This window comes from Schistocerca cancellata, chromosome 7 (assembly GCF_023864275.1).
Source record: "Schistocerca cancellata isolate TAMUIC-IGC-003103 chromosome 7, iqSchCanc2.1, whole genome shotgun sequence".
In the NCBI taxonomy this organism is placed as follows: Eukaryota; Metazoa; Arthropoda; class Insecta; order Orthoptera; family Acrididae; genus Schistocerca; species Schistocerca cancellata.
The window spans coordinates 349,674,202-349,696,022 of record NC_064632.1 but is presented as its reverse complement, the minus strand read 5'-3'; the positions used below and the strand labels follow the sequence as shown (position 1 = coordinate 349,696,022).

General features: G+C 38.7%; 1 protein-coding gene across 2 annotated transcripts in view; it reads left to right on the top strand.

Annotated features, from left to right (window-relative positions):
* LOC126091884 (uncharacterized) overlaps positions 1-21,821 on the top strand; it is a 59,279-nt gene that overhangs the window by 27,577 nt on the left and 9,881 nt on the right. Inside the window, exon 1 of one of the 2 annotated variants that reach the window (XM_049907170.1) lies at positions 1,872-1,887. The exons of the other annotated variant lie outside the window; for it this stretch is intronic. The gene's annotated coding sequence lies outside the window, so the exon portion shown is untranslated. Of the gene's footprint in view, positions 1-1,871; positions 1,888-21,821 lie in introns of those variants that run through there. 2 annotated transcript variants of the gene reach the window in all.

Below are 21,821 nucleotides of genomic sequence, written 5' to 3'. Positions count from 1 at the left end.
GGTCTACTGCCTGTCAGTTCTCTGGAACAGTTCTGAAGCAAATGCCACGAAGTGGTTCCTGCATCTATGGAATCAAATCAGAGTCACAAGGACTTACATCCGGGGAGTATGGTGGTTGGTACAGTACTTCCCAGTCCCATCGACCACACAGAGCAGCTACAGCTTGCGCTGTATGCACCCACGCATTGTCATGCAAAATTATGAGTGGGTTGCATAGAAAGTGTCGCCACATCTTTCACAAATCTGGTCACAGGTGATGCTCCAAAAATGAACAGTAATATTGTGCACTGACGGTCTGCCGTGAAGGAACGTAATGCATTAGGATAACAGCATCACAGTCGTACACAAGAATGACCTTAACTTTCACCATACTGGAGCTCTGATACACTTTAGACTTTCGCGGTAACTCATAATGATGCCACACATTGGATTGGCATTTCAGTTGTGTGACACGCTTTGCAAAAGAAGCGGCAACACTTTCTGCGCAACTCACCCATCATTTTGCACAACAGTGCGTGGGTGCATACAGCACAAGCTGTAGCTACTCTATTCAGTCAATGGGACTGAGAAGTACTGTAACATCCACCATACTCCCAGGCTTAAAGCCTTGTGACTTTGATTTGATTCCAAAGATGAAGGAATCACTTTGTGGCATTCGCTTCAGAATTGTTCCAGACATTCGACAGGCAGTAGACTGCTCCATTTGCACCACCAACAGAACAGGCTCTGCTAATGGTATACTACACCTTCCACATAACTGGCAATGGGTTGTACACAACACTGGTGACTACCTTGAAGGACAGTAGCAGGTGCAAACATCTAACTCTTTTGTATTGGTTGTGAATAAATAGTTGCCACTATTCGAGCTCCAACCCTCGTAAGTGGAAATGAATAGAATAGTTATTTATCTATTTCACATGTGTATAAACAAATATACTCTTTTACTATGCAGGGCATTCTCAGCGGAACTTGATGGTCACCTGCGGAACTTCTGAACACCTTACATCATACCATCAGACAGTGGTACATGAGGTTCAAGGAATCTGGAAATGTCATGAGGATGATGAGCATGAGTGATGCAAATGTGGAATGCATGCAACACCCATTTATCCAGAATCCAACCAAATCAGTCCACCACAGGTCTTTACAGCTGCAGCTGCCATCAACCATGGTGCATAGCGTGTTACACGAGAGACTGAAGCTTCATGGCAACAGTCTGCAGCTGCTGCAAGTGCCTCAGTCTTATGAGATGCCAAAGTGCAAAGCATTTGCAGTTGAGATTCTGAGTATCATCAACAATGATCCAGGCTATGTGAAAAAGTTGATGTTTATGGACAAAGCTTGCTTTCTTGTGTCTGAGTGGGTAAACCAACACAATAGGGACTGTGAGAACTCTCACTTTTGCATGGAAATTACACATGACAGTCCAAAGTGTGATTTTATATTTTAGTTTTCTTCAAAGGAAAAGAGAAAAGGTGAAGCAGTAGGCCAGGGTAGAGCCTGCACCTTCCATCATATATTTTTGATTTTCAGGTGTTAAAAAGCATAAGATGTTTTTCCTGTTCCTTGGTAAGAGGAAGGATTTGCTCTCCGTTAATGAATGAAGCTGGATGCATGTTACTTTAGAGCAAAATCGGCAGTAGCCATTTTGGTTGTTAGAACAAGTAAAAAGTCTGTAATTTTGATGTGTGTAGAAGGAATAATATAGTCGTATTTCACCAGTGAAAAATTGACTTATTATTCCAAGTAGTATGGTAATATATAAAAATCCAAGAAGCCCACTTGTGTACTTTGAAGTTATTACAAAGATGCCATTACAAAAGGAATGATGGACATGGTCATGATGTTATAGGTGGAGATAGTGATCGGACGTAGTGTTGTTAATTGGTAAGCATAAATCTACAACAAGAGAAAGACTATTTCATTAATGTGGAACTAATATGAAAAGATTCTTTACCTATTTTTACAGGCATAGCTCAGTTTATTGTGCTTGTCTGACATGCCGAAAAATTAATCTCATTATTTCCATATAACTAAATAAACATTTACTATATTTTTTATTATATTATAAAAGTTAAACCCTCTAATTTTTAGGGGGATATGTTGGAACACAATTTGCATTTTCACAGGTTGAAGAACTGCAACCTAACATCATGCTGCAGCATGATGGTGCCCTTTCTCAGTAGGCCTCATTCATTAAGGAGGCTTTGCATTTCCAAATCACTGGATTGGCAGACAAGTACCCATTTCCTGGCCCCCAAGGTCTGCAGACATAACAGCATTAGAGTTCTTTTTCTGGAGCTTTGTGAAGGCTGCTGTCTACCAGACCTGAGTGTGAGGCCTGCAGGAACTGCGAGCTCACATCAGAGCAGCAGTTGTACATGTTAATGAGGATATGCTAGATTGGACATGGAGGAAATGGAATACTGATTATATATATCCTGCATGCTACAGATGGTGCACATGTTGAACTGTGTTAAATGGCTACTAAAACTTCAGGTGTGTGAACATTGTGCCACAAACCACACCTTTCTGTCAATATCCATTTCTAAAATATACATGATCAGTGCTGTAAAGATCATTTTGCAACACCCTGTATACACTACCACATGAACACTGTTCTATAAAATACAGTAAGTTACTTTATTTAATTGATATAATAATTTGCTTGCATGAATTTACAGCAAACAACTCTGTACCATAATTATTCCCATGCAGAGATTAGGTCTGAGAGTCATTTCATAAAATATTTATGCGTAAATAAGTTACATAAAACTACAAACAGTCACTTTTTTGGATAATTATGTTTTATTAGATGAACCAGTTTTCAAACCTTTTCAGGTTCATCTTCATATGGTTTTTGGAAGTTACATCATTATGTTAGAAATAATGATGTAACTTCCAGAAACCATTTAAAGATGAACTTGAAAAGGTTTGAAAATTTCCAAAAACCATCCGAAGACGAACCTGAAAAGGTTCGAAAACCAGTTCCTGGAATAAAACATAATTATTCGAAAAAGTAACTGGTGGCAGTTTTATGTAACTTATTTACATTCAATTAACAGTCATAGGTTCTAAAATATCCATAACGGATAAGCTTAATATTTATATGTTTTATTATTTTCCCTTTCTGTCTTTTGTTGCCATGGTAAACATTGCACAACTTGAGTTAGTAAATATTTTCAGACCACTGAGCTCACATAACATTTAGGACTTTTAATGAGACATAAGCAGATAGCTGGAAAGCAGTCTTGACTAGACCACAGTTGCTTGCAGTGACAGTTAAATTCAGCATTGTATTCTTGCTTAATACTAACATCATATACCCAATTTCTTTGCTTTATCAAAGACAGTGCAAATAATAACAGTTGGTTGTCATAAGAACTACTGCTCATGTTTGTTACACTCACTCGAGTACCATTCGACAACTGGATTGTTCAGTCATGCCCGAGCTCAGTTTGAACTCTGGTGACCAAAGCAGGCAACATAACATACTGTCCACGTAGGCAGCTCACTCTCTGACTTAGTAAAAACTTGTTCACACATATCTGCTTTAACTTGCTTTCAATTGGACCATAAGTGATGCACTGTATTCACAGGAGATAGCAATATCTATATGTCTAGTTAAAATTTTTACAAATACTTCCCATTTGCTGTCAACTCCCCTTTCTCTATAAACTGATTCCCAAGATTCTTGATCCAAAGTTTTCTTTAGCAAGATGATGTATTCAAAAATAATCTTCTATTCTCATATTTTTTTGTTTTGTTTAAGTTTATTAAGACAACCAATCACTAATAATTGTCCTAGATGATCAGATATGTGCCCGTTTACAGTCTGTGCCGACACAACATTTTCATAATTGGTCATTACATGATCTATGGAACTGCTGCTTGACTCAAGTTATTCTAGTGGGCACATGACCAAGTAGATCTTTAATATCATAGGATCGTATGCAGTCTTGTAAACCTTTGTATTCTTGGCTGTTGCTTAGTGTGTTTATATTAAAGTCTCCTAACATTATAATATTTACTGTATTGCCACCCTTGCTTAGCTTCCCCAATACACTATCCAGTGCTTCCAGGAAAACCTCAAGATTACCAGAAGGGGCTCGATATATACCTACCACAATAAGTGGGACGGGTACAATCATTAACTTAATTATCACCGCTTCAAAATCTTTCTCAATACAATAATCAATAACCCATGATACTTTTTCTACAGAACTTATTAGGTTACATTTCCTTATGTAAGTAGCAACACCCCCTCGTGTATGTTCTGTTCTACAGAAAAACGATGTATGATTATACTCCTGTAACTTATAATATTGAATAATATGGTTAGTTTTTTGATGCTCTGTAACCACGATTACATGTGGAGCTAGATCTGTAACTAAGGCCTCAAATATATCGATTTTGTTACCCAATCCCTCAACATTATAATGTAAAAATGATATATTAGTACAATCATGAGAGGATATATCCTTGTCAAGGTTAATATTATCACACAAATTGAAAGTTTCTAAATTGGAACACTGAGGGACTTTATTCTCCTAAAAAATCAACAGTCTTGACATTGCAGTGAGGAATTATTTCCGTTTGCTTGCTCTGCAGGCATATATAATTATCACTTCCGTCTTTTGTGTGTATGACATCTGAGGTACAAGGTAGCAGATTTGAATTATTGCTTTTTGTTTCCTCAATAGCTCTGTTGATGTCAGTTGCTAGTTCATGGGGCAGAATTCTGGTGTACAGTAACACAAATACTTCCCATAGTTTTCAATATACAAAGAATAAAATATATAATTTGCTTGTTCAAACTGTAAAACTGTTCTCAATGAATTCTTCAGCAGAATACTAATACTTTCCCATCAACAGAGTAAATTTTAGCAATCTTTTCAGCCAACCAAGCTTCTTGTTAAATATATTACTGCTTCTTATTTTATTGTAGACATTTAACCCCATATATTCTAGTGTTTGCTCATAGAGTTTTAAACGAGTGTCAGAAGTTTGAAATTCTCTCTGTTGAAAGTGCTGTGGCTGGAGTGGAAACGGAAAGAGTCAAGATATGTTGGTTTTTGTGTAATGAAATCAACACCTCCTCTATATTTAAAGGGAGGGAGGGAATGGATAGCACTTTTAAATTGTTTAGCAGTTGTCGACAGAATACCAGTTGCTTGACAGCAATCCTAATTATTTTCTTTTGCAATACTAGGAGCTTCATGATATCTGCTGAACTTCTCCAGATGATTATGCCGTAATGAATAACTGACTTAAATTAGCAGTGATGACTATCTTTCAGTTGTCTGTGTTTGTAGCAGCTGACAATTTAGACATTGCATATGCTAAGCAGTTCAGTTTATTTCCTAAAAAGTCAATGTTTCCCTTCCGGCTTAAATTTTTAAAAGATTTAAGCCTAAGAACTTTAGATGGTTTGTATCTGTGATATCATGATCATTGCAAATTATTTTTAGTTCATTTGCTTCTAATGATTTAGTTTTAAATTGCATCATTTTAGTTTTAATTACATCCATTTTCAATCCAGTTTGATAGTAGCAATAGTCTAGTTTTCTGAAGTATTTTTGACACTTCATGGAAGTAAACAGGAACACAATACTGAAGCTTGTGCTCTTCTTGGAATTTTTTTTCTGCTTTCAGGAGTAATTGCTTGAATTTGAAGTTACAATTACTCTTTGTTTCCTATCTATTAAGTAAGAACAGAACCATCGTAAAGCAGTGCTCCTGACTCCATATATTCATAATTCATGGAGAAGTAAGGAGTATTTCACTGAACTGAATACTTTTGTCAGATCACAGAATATTCCTGTGACTTTCTTACCCTTATCCTGTGTGGAGCACACTTATTCTGTAAAGTCCTTGAAGATATTCACAATATTTTTTCCATACTGGGATCCATCCTGGTTTGTAATACGTCATTCATAGCAAGTAATTTTTGATTTTTTTTTGTTGGAACCTTTTAAAATACTTTAGAGAAGACAAGCAGAAGAAAGATGGGATGGTAATGCCCCATACCTTCTGCAGGTCCATTTTTGAATAATAGTTTTATCCTGACATATTTCAATACATTTGAAAAATGTCCCTGCTCAAAGCATTGGTTTACAATAATCAACAGTGGTAGTGAAATGATATCATATGCACCCTTGATTACAGACATATATATTTCATCCCACCCAGATGAGGTTTTTCCACATCTGTGGGTAATTTTTCCCCAGATCATTTAACAGATGCGTTCTGGTTGTTTTCCAAGCTTATAAAATTCACCTTGTCTTGATAGGCTGCCGTACCTACATTTCATCTTCCTACATTGACGAATAATTTGGTGAAACAGCTGGACATCTGAATAAGATTTACTATATATTATTTTCAAATCTAATTTTCAGAATCTATTGGTTGTTAACCCTAATTATGACTAAACAACTGACCACACTGCTTTTGTCTTATTTATGTGTGGAGGATAAGTGTATTATTTGCCAATGTTTTATCACTCAATACAAATTTCTTGAATACAAATTTATACAGTAGTGTTTAATGTATACATTACATTTATTTTAGCTCATTGTGGAGCTGTCTCTTTGCAACACTAGAGGGTTTTCTACCTTAAGTTTACTGTTTACTTTCTTTTTCCAAGTTCTGCTAAGAAAAGATCCATTGAATGTATCTAAGATACAATTTAAGAACTTGCCATAGTTTATGGTGCTTGATATTCAGTGGTGTATGGCCCAGTTTGCAAAACTTTGTTTAATGCAGAAAAAAGTCCATTTGTTTTTTGATGGAATCTCTTTTTATATACATTTCTAGAGGCTTTAGTTTATCTGCTTTTGGGAGCTCAATAAACGCAGCTGAACAATGTAAAATACCTACAGTTGAGTGGTAATTTTCTGCATTTTCAAACTAGTAATTTGTAATTATATTACCAATGTAGGTCATTGTGAACCATGGATGAAAGGCAACAGGCTGCTTCCATATTACTAGATTTCTGGAAAGCATTTGACACAGTGCCCCATTGCAGGCTGTTAATGAAGATATGACCATACGGAATAAGTTCACATATATATGAAGATCTCTTAACTAATAGAACCCAATATGTTGTCCTTGACAGAGAGTGCTCATAAGATCAAGGGTATCATCAGGAGTGCCCCCGGAAGGTATGATAAGACCACTATACATAAATGATTTGGTGGATAGGGTGGGCAGCAATCTGTGGTTGTTTGCTGATGATTATGTCGTGTATGGTAAGGTGTTGAAGTTGAGTGACTGTAAGATGATACGAGATGACTTGGACAAAATTTCTAATTGGGTTGATGAATAGCAGCTAGTTGTAAATGTGGAAAAATGTAAGCTAATGTGGATGGGTAGAAAGAACAAACCTGTAATGTTTGGATACAGTATTAATAGTGTCCTGATTGACACTGTCACATCATTTAAATATCTGGATGTGACACTGCAAAGTGATATGAAATGGAATAAGCACGTAAGAATTGTTGTAGGGAAGGCAAACGGTCGATGTCAGTGTATTGGGAGAACTTTAGGGAAGGTTGTTCTCATGCATAGTAGATGACATACAGGACACTGGTGTGACCTATTCTTGATACTGGTTGAGTGCTTGGGACCCATATCTGGTCAGATTGGAGGAGAACATTGAGGCAGTTCTGAGATAGTCTGTTAGATTTGTTACCGACAGATTCGAACATCATAAGTATTACAGAGTTGCTTCAGGAGTTCAAATGGGAATCCATGGAAGGAAGGCTGTGTTCTTTCTGAGGAACACTGTTGAGAAAATTCAGAGCATTTGGAGCTGAATGCCAAATGATTACACTGACAGCAACATAAATTGTGCATAAGGACCGAGAAGACAAGATAAGAGAAATTAGGGCTTATTTGGACACATGTAGACAGTTTTTCCCTCACTATATATGAGAATGGAATGGGGGAGGGGGGAGAATGACTATTTGTGGTACATGGTACCCTCTGCCATGCACTGTACATTCACTTGTGGTGTATTTATGTAGATCTAGAAGCAGATTGATCTACTGTTTTCCCTAGCATGTTCAGAGAACTTTAACATGAGACCGATTCTTTACTTTCAACTAATGCATTTAACTTGAAGTCTGCTGTGGTTATGAATTTCTTCTTACCTTATTTTTGAAGTTTTCTGAAAGGCGTTAGAATTTTGCTAAAAAAAACATTTGTTACAGCAAATCCAACTTTTCTACATATTGCTACAATCACTGTATTCAAATCACTGAACTCTACAAACCAACTCTCAAATGTACAGTGTCCATTTAAATAATTAAAGTTTAGCCATACAAAGAATGTGTACTCTCTTGTGGAATATTACAAGGGGAGAGCATACATTCACAATGTGCATGGATAGCACCTCTCTGAGAGGCTGTTTCCTGACATTGCATTTCCTTGCCAACACTTCATGTTTGGCATCAACAGAGTGGTGTGGCTCGAAGGTATCCCCACATACTCTGATGACGACAGTTCGCCAAAAACTGACTGTTCTGGTAGTTAGATTTCAGCTGATTTTTCTTATAATGAAATTAAGTCCTTGGATTTTGTCAAGTCTGCCTCCACAGATTCGAAAGTATTTTCTTGCTTTATTGTTGATATAAACAAAACTCGTGGCAGCCTGTGGCAAAGGTTGGTTATTTGTATGGATACTACACTGAAAGAAGGTCGTGACATCATCCACTGCATTAACCTCCTAAACCAGTATGGTAAAATATCAGCAGTTTTTTTTTTATAAAAACGCCACCATTTTTGAAAATATGAAGTCCTTTGTAAGATGTAATAGTTTCATCAAGAGGACTGTGTGATTTATTGTCTCATCAAATGCATTTGATTCTACAGAATCAGCTTCTGAGGTTTTTCATTTCTCCGTATTAATTTGTGACTTTCTCAGTTTTGTGAACTTGATAACTAATCTGAAACTTTACGATGCTTATGCTGGCTTTTGATTAGTGCAGCTCACCTCATCATACTTGTAATGTGGTCCACTCATTGATGAACGTTGTATAAGTGATTGACTGCAGCCTTTTCCTGTAAAATAAGCAACATGTGTCACTAAGAACCACTCTGACAGATACCTAATAGCCACTACGCCACCTGAAAAGTGTGTCCCCATCAGGAAGTGGTCACAAAAATGCAAATCGTCCACTTTGTACTGATCAGTGTACACCAGGGCAAGTTAGCATTGTGAAAGATCTACAGTAGAGAACAAACCTGTAACAGTGATGAAGCGTGTGATCTGTGTTGCATTCAAAAGATACTGATCTCCTTACTTAGTTGGCTCATTCACAGGGCAGGTGGTACTGGAGCTACATGGCACCTTGTGTGCTAGAAAATGTCCACAGAAGAGAAAAGGCTGGGAAAGATAAGTACAGAGTCATGAGAGTTCAAATGGCTTGAGCACTATGGGCCTTAACATCTGAGGTCATCAGTCCCCTAGAACTTGGAACTACTTAGACCTAACTAACCTAAGGACATCACACACACGCAAGCCTGAGGCAGGATTTGAATCTGCGACCGTAGCGGTCACACGGTTCCAGACTAAAACACCTAGAACTGCTCGGCTACTCCGGCCGGCAGTAATGAGAGTCTTACTAGTTCGTGCTTCATGTGGTGGCCAGTGAAACATATGTGCAAACATTGTATTCTGTCACTATATCTGACTCTATGCCTGCAGATTTACTTATTCATACGGATTCGGAAAGAGCATGCACAAGTGCAGATTTTTGTGCTTCTAGTTATTGTTTGTCATTGTTTAACTGCCAGCAGTCATCACTGAGAAATATTTGTCAGAGATGCTGTAAATAATGACTCATAGATGGAACAGATGACAGTGTGTAGATTTCATGAGCATATAAAAGTCGGATTCTACTTTGATATATGATTGTGAACAATAGTGGTGCAGTCCACTGATTGCTAAATAATGATCTTTCAAAGAGACAGATGAATGAAATTTGAAAATTGTTGTGCACTGTAAAATTTCCTCATGCATAGCTCCATGATGGTTTATTGTTCTGCCGCAGCATAGGATGAACCATAACTGACAGGGATTATCCAGAAAGCAAGTTATTCATGGCACTATAAAATGGTAGGCCATGCAGTGTGAAAGGTGAGAGTGCATTTATGATTGACTTAACACTTGCCTACTGTATGCAACAGTTATTGTTTTCAATAGCTCTTTATTGTTTTACTGTCCAATCGGAAAACGACATTTTTGATATCATCTTCTGCCAGCTGTGACATAAGATCAGTAAGAATGTATTTGTGAGCATATAGCTTTGTTATGACCAAAATTGATCATCAACTCTGCCTGATTTATTGATTAGCTGTCATGAATAAGCAGATTCAGTGTTTTTGATGCAAAGAATTATCAAAATGTGTCAAAATATGTATGATGCATAATTCAGTTAGGTAATTGCAAGCAGTCATCCTTCACAAAGGATGATAATGTGAAGTAAGTGTGACAGTGCAGTATGGAGAACTGTGCTTTACCATTACAGACTTTATCAGCCATTTTCTGTAATTATTCTTCTCTATCAAATTGCAACAGGCAGCTCAGAATAAGAGGCAGCTAGAGTAACTATTGTGCTGATCCACAACAATACTACCTATATTGGGCTCAGTGTGGAAAACATTTCCTGCAGGTGCTACATTTGGAGATATTTGTCCATCCATCATACAACACTTATCTGCTCCTACTAGTTTCCATCTTTTCCTATATGGAACTTGAAGAAACTTCTATCTCCTCAATATTTTTACAACTATGAAAATGCAAATGGATCTTGTGCATCAGGTGTAATCACTGGCAATGTACTTTTATGATACAGGAATGCAAACGTTGATCCAAAGCACAACAGGTGTCTCAGTTGCAATGAAGACTATGTTAAGAAGTCAGTCAGCATTTGCTGTACTTATTGCAAATAAATGTTTTCAGGCAACTATGTATTATTAATATTAATAGCTTAATGCAACTTACTTTCTGAATGTTGTTGTGGTCTTCAGTTCTGAGACTGGTTTGATGCAGCTCTCCATGCTACTCTATCCTGTGCAAGCTACTTCATCTCCCAGTACTTACTGCAACCTACATCCTTCTGAATCTGCTTAGTGTATTCATCTCTTGGTCTCCCTCTACGATTTTTACCCTCCACGCTGCCCTCCAGTGCTAAATTTGTGATCCCCTAATGCCTCAGAACATGTCTTACCAACTGGTCCCTTCTTCTTGTCAAGTTGTGCCACAAACTCCTCTTCTCCCCAATTCTATTCAGTACCTCCTCATTAGTTATGTGATCTACCCATCTAATCTTCAGCATTCTTCTGTAGCACCACATTTCGAAAGCTTCTATTCTCTTCTTGTCCAAACTATTTATCATCCATGTTTCACTTCCACACATGGCTACACACCAGACAAATACTTTCAGAAACGACTTCCTGACACTTAAATCTATACTCGATGTTAACAAATTTCTCTTCTTGAGAAACGCTTTCCTTGCCATTGCCAGTCTACATTTTTATCCTCTCTACTTCGACCATTATCAGTTATTTTGCTCCCCAAATGGCAAAACTCCTTTAAATGTCTCATTTCCTAATCTCATTCCTTCAGCATCACCCGACTTAATTCGAGTACATTCCATTATCCTCGTTTTGCTTTTGTTGTTGTTCATCTTATACCCTCCTTTCAAGACACTGTCCATTCCGTTCAATTGCTCTTCCATGTCCTTTGCTGTCTGTGACAGAATTACAATGTCATTGGTGAACCTCAAAGTTTTTATTTCTTCTCCATAGATTTTAATACCTACTCCAAATATTTTTTTTTTTTTTTTGTTTCTTTTACTGCTTGCTCAATATACAGATTGAATAACATCGGGGAGAGGCTACAATCCTGTCTCACTCCCTTCCCAACCACTGCTTCCCTTTCATGCCCCTCAACTCTTATAACTGTCATCTGGTTTCTGTACAAGTTGTAAATAGCCTTTCGCTCCCTGTATTTTACCCCTGTCACCTTCAGAATTTGAAAAAGAGTATTCCAGTCAACATTGTCAAAAGCTTTCTCTAAGTCTACAAATGGTAGAAACGTAGACTTGCCTTTCCTTAATCTTTCTTCTCAGATAAGTTGTAAGGTCAGTATTGCCTCACGTGTTCCAACATTTCTACGGAATCCAAACTGATCTTCCCCGAGGTCGGCTTCTATCAGTTTTTCCATTTGTCTGTAAAGAATTTGCATTAGTATTTTGCAGCTGTGACTTGTTAAACAGATAGTTTGATAATTTTCACATCTGTCAACACCTGCTTCCTTTGGGATTTGAATTATTATATTCTTCTTTAAGTCTGAGGGTATTTCACCTATCTCATATATCTTGCTCACCATATGGTAGAATTTTGTCATGACCGGCTATCCCAAGGACGTCAGTAGTTCTAATGGAATGTTGTCTACGCCCAGTGCCTTGTTTCGACTCAGGTCTTTCAGTGCTCTGTCAAACTCTTCATGCACTATCGTATCTCCCATTTCATCTTCATCTACATCCTCTTCCATTTCCATAAGATTATCCTCAAGTACATTGCCCTTGAATAGACCCTCTATATACTCCTTCCACCTTTCTGCTTTCCCATCTTTGCTTAGAACTGGGTTTCCATCTGAGCTCTTGATATTCATACAAATGACTCTTTTCTCCAAAGGTCTCTTTAATTTTCCTGTAGGCAGTATCTATCTTACCCCTAGTGAGATAAGCCTCTACATCTTTACATTTGTCCTCTAGCCATCCCTGCAAAGCCATTTTGCACTTACCTATTTGATACTCTGCTGCCTTCACTACTTCAACCCTCAGAGCTACCCATTCTTCTTCTACTGTATTTCTTTCCCCAATTCCTGTCAATTATTCCCTTATGCTCTCCCTGAAACTCTGTACAACCTCTGGTTTTTTCAGTTTATCCAGGTCCCATCTCCTTAAATTCCCACCATTTTGCAGTTTCTTCAGTTTTAATCTACAGTTCATAACCAATAGATTGTGGTCAGAGTCCACATCTGCCCCTGGAAATGTCTTACAATTTAAAACCTGGTTCCTAAATCTCTGTCTTACCATTATATAATCTATCTGATACCTTCTAGTATCTCCAGGATTCTTCCATGTATACAACCTTCTTTTATGATTCTTGAACCAAGTGTTAGCTATGATTAAGTTATGCTCTGTGCAAAATTCTACCAGACAGTTTCCTCTTTCATTTCTTAGCCCCAAACCATATTCACCTACTATGTTTCCTTCTCTCCCTTTTCCTACTCTCGAATTTCAGTCACCCATGACTATTAAATTTTCGTCTCCATTCACTACCTGAATAATTTCTTTTATCTCATCATACATTTCATCAATTTCTTCATCATCTGCAGAGCTAGTTTGCATATAAACTTGTACTGCTGTAGTAGGCATGGGATTCGTGTCTATCTTGGCCACAGTAATGCGTTCACTATGATGTTTGTAGTAGTTTACCTGCACTCCTATTTTTTATTCATTATTAAACCTACTCCTGCATTAGCCCTATTTGATTTTGTATTTATAACCCTATATTCATCCGACCTAAAGTCTTCCTCCTGCCACCGAACTTCACTAATTCCCACTATATCCAACTTTAACCTATCCATTTCCCTTTTTAAATTTTCTAACCTACCTGCCCAATTAAGGGATCTGACATTCCACGCTCCGATCTGTAGAACATTAGTTTTCTTTCTCCTGATAATGACGTCCTCTTGAGTAGTCCCCGCCCGGAAATCCGAATGGGGTACTATTTTACCTCTGGAATATTTTACCCAAGAGGATGCCATCATCATTTAACCATACAGTAAAGCTGCATGCCCTCGGGAAAAATTACGGCTGTAGTTTCCTCTTGCTTTCAGCCGTTCGCAGTACCAGCACAGCAAGGCTGTTTTGGTTAGTGTTACAAGGCCAGATCAGTCAATCATCCAGACTGTTGCCCCTGCAACTACCGAAAAGGCTGCTGCCCCTCTTCATGAATCACACGTTTGTCTGACCTCTCAACAGATACCCCTCCATTGTGGTTGCACCTGCAGTACAGCCATCTGTATTGCTGAAGCATGCAAGCCTCTCCACCAACAGCAAGGTCCATGGTTCATAGGGGGGGGGGGGGGGGGGGGGCAAAAGATGTTAATTAGGCTAAAATTAATGTCCAGCTAATGGCATCATTTGTATGTGCCTCAGTCAGGTTGTAAGTACAAATACATGCAAAAAAGAAAAAAAATGTTTTTCTGGATGGTTTTTGAAACATACCACTTCTATACTTACTCTTAGGTGATTTGGTTCAAACTTTGCACCAAAATAGATGAAGTCAACATGAATTTTTTTTTTTTTTTTATCCACTGATATTTATCCATTGTTGAGATTTGATGGTTTATAGTTGAGGTAAATGTAGCACACAAAAATAATTCTTACATGAATTGATGAATGGAAATGTTTTGAAGTGATTCATATAAATGAAAAATGAATTGTGACAATAAAATTGAAAACCTAATTCCATAAATATAGCTTCATTCAGATTTTGTGTGCTTTTTTATGTGCATCACTTCTCTGTTTCAAACTTGTGCAAATCGCTTCAATTTTGTAAGAATGTAGGCAAATGTATCATGTAATTAATAGTCGCCTTGTTCCATGATAGTTTTCTCCATTGCCTCGATATAAGCAACATAGTTCAAAAGACAATAAAAAAATCTATACCAAATCAGTCATCACCAAGCCAACAAAAATATACATTGGTTGCCAAGCTATGGTGGTCCAGTGTCAGAATTAGGATAGAGTAAAAGTTGGAAACCAGAATAAAAAAATTTTCTATCATAGCACAAAATGGGGCTAATATGTCCTGGGCACAGTTATGGATGTAAAAGAAGGAAACTAGCTATTTTACTTATCTGGCAGCTTCAAAGACATTCAAATCAAAATAGCTTGACATATTCGCACTTTTTTGCAAGTTAATCCCACTTCCCCTGCACAGTGACTCTCTTAGCTGTAATGTGTTGGCACACCTGTTAAAGTCCCTGATCCTGTGGCCAAAATCCCGAAGATTCACTGACTACAGTAAACAATATATAATATCATATCAGTGAAGAGCATTTATGTAATAGTTAAAACATGGTTCTGGGGGAATAAAATTTCTGGTGGTGGATTTGTTACGGGGGGGGGGGGGGGGGGGGGAGATGAAATCATGCATCATGTTACTAGTACTAGTACTAGTACTAACAAGTAAAAGATGCTGTTAAGATGTTTCGATTTAAATGCCTTTGAAGCTGCCAGGTAAGTCTAAAAGCTAGTTACCTTCTTTTACTTCCCTAACTCTGTCCAGGACTTACTTGCCATTTTTGTGCTGTGATAGAAGCATTATTTATTCTGATTCTCATTTGACATTTGATGTGAATGATGTTATATAAATTACCCATTTTTTAGGACTGTGTATGAGTTATGGAAGTCTAAAGTGTCAGTAACGTGTAAAGGTATTGTTGTGGATCATGCAGTGATCAATATGGGTTTAGGTAAGTCAAAACAGTCAGCAAGCTCAGTCAGTTAGAAGTCAGTGGGGCATGCAACAAGCAGAATGCAACTGTAATACTATACATGAGAGCCACGGGAACTTTAACAATTACCTTGTCTGTGCAATACTAATAATCTGATCGTAAACAATTTACAAATGTATTTGAAAGAGCACAATATACTGGATTGGTCTGAAATGCCTTTATGAAATCCAAGAATAATTTAAAAGGCAATAATCTTAGATTTTGTAACGGTGTTTCAAACTAGTTCAGGATCCTGTGCTCGTTCAAATAAATTTGTAAATTGTTTATTATCAAATTAGTATTGTTGCACAGACAAGGTAATTTTAAAATTCCTGTGTCTTTCATGTGTAGTATTTAAGTTCTGTTAATTGTTTGTGCTTTCAATGTTTTCGTGTTTGGACATTTCATAGGATGAGAACCTATGTAGTACACGAGGCAAAATGTGAGAATATGAGGTAAATACACCAATGGGCCAAAAGATCATGACCTCATGCTTAACAGCATGTCGGCCCATTCATCAACAGTTCTTTGTGGCATGGATTCACCGAGCCTGTGGCAGGTTTCTGGAGGTATATAACACCCAATGTCTACATACAGGTGATTTGTTTCCTGTTAATTATGGGCCAGTGAGTTGTGGACACAAATCCAGCACCCAGTAGTGTTCTACATGTGTCCAGTTGGCTTCAGTTTGGGTGAATGTGGTGGCCAAGACCTCAGTATGAGTTCACTTGGCCTTGTGGTGTGGACAGTTGTCTTGATCCTAGATGCTGTCACGATTGTGTAAGACATCAAGCATGAAGGGATGAAGGGGATTTGCAGAAATGTGCATTTATTCACAGTTGTCATGGTGCCTCTGAAGGCAGGTTCCAGGAATTCCAATTAAATCTCCCCCATAGCATAATACTGCCCCACTCCCCCTCGCGGACTATGTCTGTGGTGCGGTGCAAGTTTCTAGGCAGCCATCCCCTAATGACAGCATACCTGGGCATGACCTGTTATAACAAAAGAATACATGATTTACCCAACCTGTTGATATATTTCCACTGGTTTGTGGTGCAATATTGATGATCTTGTGCACATTGCAATTGATTATGATATAGGATCAACATGGGAACACACAGGGGTAATCTGCTGTAGAGTCCCACATTCAACTATGTACGCTGAATGTTGTGTTCCAAAACACTTGTGCCTGAACCAGCATTGTACTCTGTCATCAGATCTGCCACAGATCATCGTCTATTCTTTACAGAGTGAGCAAGTCTGCATGTTTTGTGATGAGGTATGGACATCCAACACCTTGTCATTTACTCACGATATCTAGTCCTTCAACCATTTTCAATAGATGCTCACCACAGCAGCAGCCAAACAGCTGACAAGCTTCACCAATTCCAAGTGCTCATTACAAAACATCAGGATTTTGTCAGTCATTTATTTTTAATGGATTACTTGATTTATGCCCCTTTTATCACTAACATGGTACCCAGATTAACTCCACTCCACTTGTATTCTTTCCTTACCATATCTTTTTCCCACAACACTACTAGGAAGCATTCAGACTCATGGGAAGCAGCGATCATAACATTTTTGCTCATCAATGTATTTCCCATCTTTCTTTTGAATCTGGGATTTCAACCAGCACCAGTGAAGTTAGAAATACTGTTTTGTACACTATTATTAAAGGAGTTTTGCTATTTGGGGAGCAAAATAACTGATGATGGTCGAAGTAGAGAGGATATAAAATGTAGACTGGCAATGGCAAGGAAAGCATTTCTGAAGAAGAGAAATTTGTTAACATCGAGTATAGATTTAAGTGTCAGGAAGTCATTTCTGAAAGTATTTGTATGGAGTGTAGCCATGTATGGAAGTGAAACATGGACGATAAATAGTTTGGACAAGAAGAGAATAGAAGCTTTCGAAATGTGGTGCTACAGAAGAATTCTGAAGATTAGATGGGTAGATCACATAACTAATGAGGAAGTATTGAATAGGATTGGGGAGAGGAGAAGTTTGTGGCACAACTTGACCAGAAGAAGGGATCGGTTGGTAGGACATGTTCTGAGGCATCAAGGGATCACCAATTTAGTATTGGAGGGCAGCGTGGAGGGTAAAAATCGTAGGGGGAGACCAAGAGATGAATACACTAAGCAGATTCAGAAGGATGTAGGTTGCAGCAGGTACTGGGAGATGAAGAAGCTTGCACAGGATAGAGTAGCATGGAGAGCTGCATCAAACCAGTCTCAGGACTGAAGACCACAACAACACTATTATAATTTAATTTATAAAATCATACATTATTATTTTTTAAATTACTATAGAATGAATTGTATGTGACAAAGAAAAGAATGTGTTACTGCATTCCAGTTCTGAGCAGGTCCAGCCATATTCAACAACAAACAATGGAAAGTTCAGTTTGGAGTATCAGCAATACTAAGTAAATGATAGAATGCTACTCACCATAAAGATTACGCATTCAGTTGTAGACACAGGCACAGCAAAAGGACTGTTAAACACTTAGCTCTTGGTCTAAGCTTTCTTCAGAAAAGAACACACACACACACATTCACACAATCAGGCCAACCACACACACTTGTGACTACTATCTCCAGCACCTCTGACTGAAATGCAGCTGTCACATTGAACAAAAGTAGCAGTCTGAAGTGGGCAGGGAACCAGGTGCAGTGTCAGAGGCTGTGGGTCAGGGAGGTGGGGGATGGTGGACTGGGGGAGCAGAAAAGTAAAGGAGCAGAGAAAGAGTGAAGACAAGTCGGTGTATTGGCAAAATGACACACACAGTGAGATTGAGGAGATATGAAGAGGGAGAAGTTGATAGGACAGAGGGTGTACAAACTGTTGTTAGGAGGGTGTGAGCACAATAGTTTACTGGCGTAGGTAATTTTGATAATTTTGGTAGCAGAGAATGTGTTGTATGGATAACTCCCATCTGCACAGTTCAGAAAATCTGGTGATGGAGGGAAGGATCCAGATGGTTCACATTGTGAAGCAGCCATTGAAATCAATCATGTTATATTCAGCTGCATGCTATGCCACAGGGTGGTCTACTTTGCTTTCGGCCACAGTTTGGTGGTGGCTGTTCATCCTAGTGGACAGTTGGTTGGTAGTCATAGCAGTTCTGTGCAGTGACTGCAGCATAGTGGTATATGACATTGCTGCTTTCACAGGTGGCCTTGCCTCTGATGGGGTAGGATGAAACTGTGACAGGACTGGAATAGGAAGTATGGGGTGGATGAATTGTATAGCACCTGGGTCTTCCACAGGAATATAATCTGTATGGCAAGCATTTGGGATTGTTAGTGGCACAGGGATGGACTAGGATGCTGTGGGGGTTGGACGGGTGATGGAACACTACTTTAGGAGGGCAGAGAAGGATTTTTGGTAGGATGTCACTCGTATTGAAACATGATGATAGATAATCAAAGACTTGATGAAGGAAGTAGTTCAGACATTCCAATCATGGGTGGTTCTGGATGACAAAGGGGCATTCCTTTGCAGCTGATTCTTGGGGGTGTGTAAGTGACATGGGGAATATGTTTGCAGACTAGGCTTTGGGGATAGTGCCTGTCTGTGAAGACTTTAGTGAGATTTTCAGCATCCTGGGCAAGGCAGTTCTTGTCACTGCAAATATGCCATTCCCAGGTGTGTAGGCTGAATAGGAGGGACTTTTTGGTGTGGAAGGGATGAAAGCTGTTGAAATAGAGGTTGGCAGTTGGTGGATTTAATGTGGAGAGAGATGTGGATGGAGCCATCGCAAGGAAGAGGTTAACATCAAGGAAGGTGGCATGCTGAGTTGAGGAGAACCATGTGAAGTGGATGGGACAGCAGATGTTCAGGTTATGAAGGAACGAGGATAGAGTGTCTTGGTCTTGAGTACAGATTGTGAAGATATCATTAATGAACCTGAACCAGACCAGGGGTTTTGGGTTTTGGGAGGCTAGTAAGGTTTCCTCTAGATGGTCAATAAACAGGTTATCATAGTAAGGTGCCATGCAGATGTCCATGGCTGTGCCACAGATTTGTTTGTATACCTTCCCTTCAAAGGAGAAGTAGTAGTGTGTTAGGATCAAGTTACTAAGATGTTGTAAGATGTATGAGGAATGAGGTAGTGGGTTCAGAGTCTGCAGGACATGGGGAAAGGTAGTGTTCAACAGTTGGCATGAGGGATGTTGGTGCATAGGGAAGTGGTGTCAACAGTGATGAGTAGGGATTCAGGAGGTGAACAGGTGGGGATGATGGAGAGTCAGTGAAGCAACTGGTTGGTATCTTTGACATGTGAGGCTCGATTTTGGGCAATTTGTTGGAGGTGTTGGTCAATGAGGGCCAAAAAATTCTTTCAGCAGGTCACAAAAACCAGTTACAATGGGGCATTCCGGATGGTTGGGCATGTGGATTTTGGAGAGCATCTAGAAAGTGGATGTGCAGGTTGTCATAGGGAGGAGGAGGGGAATAGATTCAGGGAAGAGGTTCTGCAAAGGGACTAAGGGTTTTATAGGCAGGGATTGGAGCTGATGTTGGACTTCTGGGATGGGATGGGTGCAATAGGTGGAGGAACATGATAATTAGCAGAGGCCTTCTGCCAGGTAGTCATTGCGATTCATAACAACAGTGGTGAAAACTTTGTATGCAAGTAGGATGATTAGGTCAAAATTAGTTTTGAGACTGCATATGGCTGTCCTTTCTTCCACTGAAAGACTGGGGTTCTTAGAAAGGGACCTGGGAAATGATAGTGAGGTGAAGGAAGGTGACCAGGGGGTGATTAGGCGGGAGACGAGGAGGATCACAGTTGGATGGTGGTCTGACCTGGGAGAGGCAGGTTTTTTTTTTGTTTTTTTTTTTTTTTTTTTGTTATGGTGTTAGGGCGCCAAACTGCTATGGTCATTAGCGCTCGGTCTGTGACTTAGGAAAAGGTAAAAAAAAAACGAAACTGGAAACCAGCAGCAATGGGAACGAAACTCAAAAAATTGGAAAAACTAAAAACGGAAGGAAAGCTTAAGAAACTACTATAGAAAGGTTGGTTGATCAAATATACATGGCTAGAATGTGAAGCATCTACCGGAAAATTTTTTTGCGAAACCTGCAAAAGGCAGATGTTTAAAAACTATTTTCTTCAAAAAAAAGAAGATGCATTTACTTCCTTAGGGTTTTCTAACTGGAAAAAGGCTTTGGAAAAATTCCATCTTCATGAAAATACATTTATGCATAAAGAAGGTGTTCTGAAAGTAAATTCTATCACTAATCAAAGTGAGGCCTCCCAATTGAATGAACAGTTAGATAGTGATATGAAGGAAGGCTGTTTAGCTCTTGAGACAATTTTTACTACCATGCAATTGCTATGCCGACAAGGACTAGCAATTACAGGGCACGAAGATGTAAACTCAAATTTTTTTCAATTGTTGGAACTCCAAAAGAACAACATACCTGAGTTTAAAGATTGTTTAGGGTATTCGGGGTACAAGCGGCTGTCCCACAATATTCAAAATGAGATCACTGATCTACTAGGAAAGTCTATGTTAAGAAAGGTATTGGCTTCAATCAAGAAGAATGAACAAAATTTTCTATTAGGGTTGATGAAACAAGTGATTCTTCGATTCATTAACAAGTGTAATTTTGTATTTGTACTGTCGACGATTCCTTAATCATCAACGAAGACTTTATTCGCTTATACAAGACCCCCAACACTGAATCACAGATCAGTGTGGAAAATACAGTGCCAAAATATTGGAGGATGAGGGAGAAAATGTGATCAAAATCATCAATATGAATTATTATAATTATCAGCGGGACATGAGAAGCTTCTGCAATAATCCATGCAGTCATGTAGCTGTGTGTTGTGCACTGATAAGACTACTGACAAAGAGTGGTTCAGAAGTCATAGCATGGGCAGTTTGAAAGGTGATGAAAACACAGAGGAAATAAGAAAAGGAATGGACACTGAGAAGAGTAATGCTTTAGAAAATAGTAACAAAGGAAAACATCACAAGGTTATGGAAATGAACAAGAAATGTTAGGTGAAATCAAGCCTGGCAACATGGACACAGCATATCTGCAGTGCAAGAGCTCACTTGCCCGGTATACTGAGGCCCCACCAAGGCCTTCATAGAGTAACTGATCTCCAGACCTAGTCCGCAAACAGACTTCCTGTGCCATTTCCCCACACATCCCCAATCCTTCAACCATCCCCATGAACCAAAGGAGTCCCATCATCACCTAGTACCAACCACGACTG